Raw genomic sequence first — 6,428 nt, 5'->3', positions numbered from 1 at the left:
GTGGTAGTGATGATGATGGTGGTGGTAGTGGTAGTGATGATAAAGTTGAGTTGGTGGTGGGTGTAGTGGTAGTGATGATGATGGTGGTGGTAGTGGTAGTAGTGTTAGTGATGATGATGTAGTGGTGGTGGCTGTGGTAGTGATGATGTGGCGGTGGTGGTTTTAGTAGTAGTAGTAGTGATGATGATGGTGGTTGTAGTAGTAGTGGTAGTGATGATGTGGTGGTGATGGCTGAAGTAGTAGTGGCAGTGATGATGATGTGGTGGTTGGGGGGGGGGGGGTATCCTTGGAACAAATTGACCTCACCGGAATTTGCCGGAAGTTGCCCGGAACCCAGAATTTTTTGCTCAGACCGGAGTTTTGGCATCACTGGGTATACTATACATTTAATTTGACTGTTTCTGTTTGCCCCTCAGGCAATGACTGTAACCAGGGCCAGGACAAAACAAAATGAAGTCTCATTCCAAGACAATGACAAAAAGCAACCTGAAAAATAAAACGTAAGCGATAGAAGACACAGCATATGACCTCCACGCATACCATGAGAGGTCAAAAAGACCTTACCTAGTGGCAGACCTAAGAGGAATTCCAACCACTTCACGACCAGCACGCGCGCGCACGCACACACACACACACACACACACACACACACACACACAAATATTAAGATGAAACGAAGTTTATGATTTTGAAATAAAATTTATTAATTTTGCACTGTTCACACAAACCAACATAATATGTAAAATAGTTCAACCAAAATCGCCATTTAAAAACTATACAACACAATAAACTCTTTCACAATCATAATCATATGACTGATATGTGACAAAGCTCATTATAAAATACAATTCACATGTTCATCAATACACATTAGTTTTTTTGCTGTACTATAATGGGGTTTGGGTTTTTTTAATGGCTTTAGGGCGCTTGCAACAACACATTTATGTCATTTCAGCGCCAGTAAAAAGGAAGAAAATGGGATAGTCAAAAAAATGTATAGATTTACAACTGAAAGCACACAAGAAAGAGGTTGTTTTGTTTTTATTTTTAAGGGTTTTACGGCGCTTGCAACACATTTAGGTTATATCAGCGCCAGTAAAAAGGAAGAAAATGGGATAGTAAAAAGTTCTAGAATTACAATTAAAGTACAAAAGTAAAGGTAAGACAAAGGGGAACTGGTTCAAATAGGGAATAGATGTAGATTCCAAGAGCACACCGCCAAAGTATTTAGTTTGAGATCACCTAAAAGTCTCATCCAGACACGACACAAGCACAGGTCCAACTAAGAGGAATACACTCAAATGTTTACAATCATATAATATAATATGTAAACTAAACATAATACAATGCATAACAGAGAGATGATTTACAAGGAAAAAAATATCATCTCCCAAAACTATAACTATACATTCGACTGTTTCCCTCCCAGCGAAGGAACTCCGGCAAGGATCAGGACAAAACTAAGTAATCTCATTCCAAGACAATGACAGGAAACAATTGGAAAACGGGTTGGGGGTATAGAAGACACAGTATGTACCTCCCTGCCCGCTATGGGAGGTCAGGATCCCCACCCAGACAAGAAAGAGGAATTGTTTAAATAGGGAACTGATGTAGATTTGATTCCAAGAGCACACTATCAGTGTACTTAGTCTGATAGCACCTAAAAGTCTAGTCCAGACAAGCACAGGATCCCACTAAAAGGAACACACTCAAATGTTTACAAAATAGATTTGTTTTTGTTTTTAAGGGTTTTACGGCGCTTGCAACACATTAAGGTCATATCAGCGCCAGTAAAAAGGAAGAAAATGGAATAGTAAAAAGTTCTAGAATTACAATTAAAGCACAAAAGAAAAGGTGAGACAAAGGGGAATTGGTTCAAATAGGGAACAGATGTAGATTCCAAGAGCACACCGCCAAAGTACTTAGTTTGAGATCACCTAAAAGTCTCATCCAGACACGACACAAGCACAGGTTCCAACTAAGAGGAATTCACTCAAATGTTTACCAATCATATAATATAATATGTAAACTAAACATAATACAATGCATAACAGAGAGATGATTTACAAGGAAAAAAATATCATCTCCCAAAACAATAACTATGCATTTGACTGTTTCCCTCCAAGCCAAGGAACTCCAGCAAGGTTCAGGACAAAACTAAGAAATCTCATTCCAAGACAATGACAGGAAACAATTGGAAAACGGGTATGGGGGGATAGAAGACACAGCATGTACCTCCCTGCCCACTATGGGAGGTCAGGATCCCCACCCAGACAAAATAGATTAAAAACCGATCAGTACATAACAGAGAAATGATTTACAAGGAAAAGAAATATCACCTCCCAAACTAAAACTATACATTTGACAGTTTCCCTCTCATCCAAGGACTCCTGCCATGACAAAACCATGTATTCTCACTCCAACACAAAGCAAGTTGGAAAATAGATATAGGGTGGGGTGTGTGGATATAAGACACAGTAAGTGCCGCCCTGCCCACTATGGGAGGACAAAAGACACCACCCAGCTGTACCCAAGATCCAATAATAACAACAACAACAACAACAACAACAACAACAACAACAACAACAACAATAATAATAATAATAATAATAATAATAATAATAACCTCCTTCAAATACACAAAATACCAAGGCTCCCCAGCTTAAGAAAGCACAATACACAAACACGCTCATGAAATGCCGATGGCGATGCTTAATACTGCCCAAATATCAGCAACTGTAATTATCATGAAATCGTCCCAAGACAAGTATAATTAAGAATTTTTCCATAATTATATGGTCTGTGACTGTGCTGTGCTACTGGATGGATTGGACAAACAAATGAGAAAACATGTTATTAATCCTGTCACATTGTTTGTATTTGGTTTAATATTTAAAAAATAATAAATTAAACAGCGATTGGAAAACACGAGTCTTTTAAATGCCAAGAAAAGAATGACGACAGGCTTAGTTAAAAGGGGAAATGTTTGTTTTGTTTTTAAGGGTTTTACGGCGCTTGCAACACATTAAGGTCATATCAGCGCCAGTAAAAAGGAAGAAAATGGGATAGTAAAAAGTTCTAGAATTACAATAAAAGCACCCAAGAAAAAGTAAGACATAGGGGAACTGGGAACAAATAGGGATCAGATGTAGATTCCAAGAGCATACCACCAATGCACTTAGTTTGAGATCACCTATAAGTCTCATCCAGACACAAGCACAAAATCCAACAAAGAGGAATACACTCAAATGCTTGCATTATACATTTAAAATAACAAATATAATAACACATAACAGAGAGATGATTTACAAGGAAAAAAATATCATCTCCCACAACAATAACTATGCATTTGACTGTTTCCCTCCCAGTCAAGGACTCCGGCCAGGGTTGGGACAAAACCGAGCAATCTCACACCAAGACAAAGACAGAAAGCATGTTGGAAAACAGATATAAGGGGATAGAAGACGCGGTAAGTACCTCCCTGCCCACTGTGGAGGTAGGGAACCCCACCCAGTAAAAGGGGAAAAGAAGTAGATGAAAAGAAATACATCACAGTATCTAATCTGAAACAAAAATCACTGCCTCATCTCGATCTTTGACAAAAAAGAAAATATGTGTACTATATTACTGGTGACATAATGCATCAAAAATGAAAATATATGTGCACTATATTACTGGTGACTTAATGCATATATAATATTCGCCGAAAATTCATGTTTGTACACATACTAGCAATATCTGATGCATAAATTATATTAACAAACACACACAATATATCTGATTTCATACATAATATGAATCAGCATTTTGACACACACAAATAATTGAGTGATGATTTACAAGGAAATTTTTTAAAAAACAAAAAACACACCTCTCATAAAAAAAAATAAAACATAAATATTGATAAAAACTTTAGTCCAATGACATGCTGTAATTTCCAAACCTAGGATTTACTGCCGCCCTTGGATGCAACATTACTCAGTCCAGATAGGAAAGGACACTGATAGTTTTGTACCACAGGAGATGGTCACTGTCATCTTGTTTCAATTTCGGCAGAAATAAATTCAAAGCAAAACTTAGTATTAAATCTAATTATAGATGGTTACAGAGTGTATAATGTTGCCTCAGCATAGGAACTCTGTTGATTTATAAAAGGGCAAAAAAAAGTTTGTGTCATTGCATCACCAGAGACGTATTATCACATAGTTGTAGCGATATGCAGTAAAGGAAATGGTAATACTAGCACTAATACTAATATAAATAATATAAATTTTTTAAAAAACATATTTTCTTACAATGTTCAAACCCTTATTAATCAAGTTCCTGAGTAATGTACAATAAACGTATGATAAAATTGAGCAGATGATGTAAATAAAGTTTATCATATGTAAGATGCTCTAAGGTCGTCTTCGTGTTGCATTTTATGGAAATGTATTTATTATTTTGGTGTAAAAAGAGTAGGTGGATAATTCTCTACATTTGTCGTTAATTTCATGAACAAATTTACGACTATTTGAATCTGACAATCTGTAGAAAACTGGTTTTGAGAAAAACAGCTCCAAAGTTTACTGAATGCGTAATGTTTCCCATTAAAACATATTAAAGTTACTTTAAAGGTTCTTTCAGCACTCAAGACAATATTAGGTCATTTCAACACCAGTAAAAAGGAAGGTGTTTTGTTTTGTTGGAAGGTGGAAGGGGAATGTTTTGCTTTGTTTTTGTTTTTGAGGCTTGCAACACATGTCATATCAGCGCCAGTAAAAAGGAAGAAAATGGGATAGTAAAAAGTTCTAGAATTACAATTAAAGCATCCAAGAAAAGGTAAGACAAAGGGGAATTTGTTCAAATAGGGAACAGATGTAGATTCCAAGAGCACACTATCAAAGTACTTAGTTTGAGATCACCTAAAGGTTTCGTCCAGAACACAAGCACAGGTCCCTACTAAGAGGAATACACCCAAATGTTTACAAATCATATATAATACATAGAACAAAACATAATACAGTGCATAACAGAGAGATGATTTACAAGGAAAAAAATATCATCTCTCATAACTAACTATACATTTGACTGTTTTCCTCCCAGCCAGGGTATCGGGCAAGGGCCAGGACAAAACCAAGTAATCTCATTCCAAGTCAGACAGAAAGCATGTTGGAAAACAGACATAGGGGATAGAAGACAGTATGTACCTCCCTGCCCACTAGAGGGAGGGGAATGTTGTGGATCAGAAAAAAGCACCAAAGAAAAAGGAATACAAAGGGGATTTGTTCTAAAAGTGAATAGAAGAGTCCATGAGCCATCTTCTGATGTGCCTAATTTGACATGAGCTAAAAGTCCCATTCGGGCACAAGCAAAGATCCCCACTATGAAGGATACACTCAAATGTTTACAAAGTACAAGAGAGATATTTAACAAGGAAAATAAATATCATCTCCTTAAAAAAAGATACTATTCATTTGACTGTCTCCCTCCTATCTAATCTGGCAGGACCAGGTGGAAAAAAAAATCCCAAGCAATTTCAATTTAGAACAAAGACAGAGCAACAATATGAGGGATAGAAGACAGAGCAAGTGACCTATTTCCCCACCATAGAAGGTCAGATGACCTTATCCATTTCAACGTATAAAATAAACTGAAAATGTTACTTTTTATTAGCCATAACTCAAAAGTATTTCCAACAACGTGGACCAGTTCTCTAAAACATATCACACAGTAAGCCTGAGGTATCATTGACCTTTTATATGCAGGCTTTGAAATTACTTGACACAAATTCTTAGCGCTTCCACCAGGAGAACAATAGCAGAGATGCAACTCAGATGCTTCAATTAATAATAATTGTAGTAGTACTGGGTGTTGGTTGTAGTAGTAGTAGTAGTAGTAGTAGTAGTAGTAGTAGTAGTAGTAGTAGTAGTAGTAGTAGTAGTAGTAGTAGTAGTAGTAGTAGTAGTAGTAGTAGTAGTAGTAGTAGTAGTGTATTAGTAGTAGTAGTCTTTTAGTAGCAGTAGTGTATTAGTAGCAGTAGTAAAAATAATAATAATAATAATAATAATAATAATAATAATAATAATAATAATAATAATAATAATAATAATAATAAAAACGGCAATAACAAAGATGACAACAAAAATTACCATTAATATACATTGAGGTGGTGGTGGAGGAGGGGGATTACAACCAGCGATAACATGACATTTCATACGTACCCAAACAAACACATCCAAAGTATAAAGTATACTAAATTTAATTGCACATAGTCAAATAAATTATGAATATCATAATCCTCAAAACATTACAATGAATAAACACAGGGCAATGCAATGCAAGGCTATTATTTCAGTGCCAGGGAAAGGAAGAAGATGGAAGATCTGCAGTTTAAAAAAAAACAAAAATAACACCCAAAAGAACGTAAGAAGACTAAATTAAGCTTT

General features: G+C 36.0%; 1 long non-coding RNA gene across 1 annotated transcript; it reads left to right on the top strand.

Moving 5' to 3' along the window:
- The first annotated feature begins 998 nt into the window (after window positions 1–998).
- LOC144973095 (uncharacterized) lies at window positions 999–1,731 on the top strand. Its single transcript, XR_013645488.1, has 2 exons — window positions 999–1,029; window positions 1,587–1,731. It is a non-coding gene; the product is annotated as an uncharacterized LOC144973095 (long non-coding RNA).
- The last annotated feature ends 4,697 nt before the right edge of the window (window positions 1,732–6,428 follow it).

This window comes from Berghia stephanieae, chromosome 5 (assembly GCF_034508935.2).
Source record: "Berghia stephanieae isolate SIO BIC M18660-M18661 chromosome 5, UCSD_Bste_1.3, whole genome shotgun sequence".
Taxonomy (NCBI): domain Eukaryota; kingdom Metazoa; phylum Mollusca; class Gastropoda; order Nudibranchia; family Aeolidiidae; genus Berghia; species Berghia stephanieae.
Note: the sequence above shows the minus strand (reverse complement) of the source record. Positions and strands in the feature narration are given on the sequence as shown.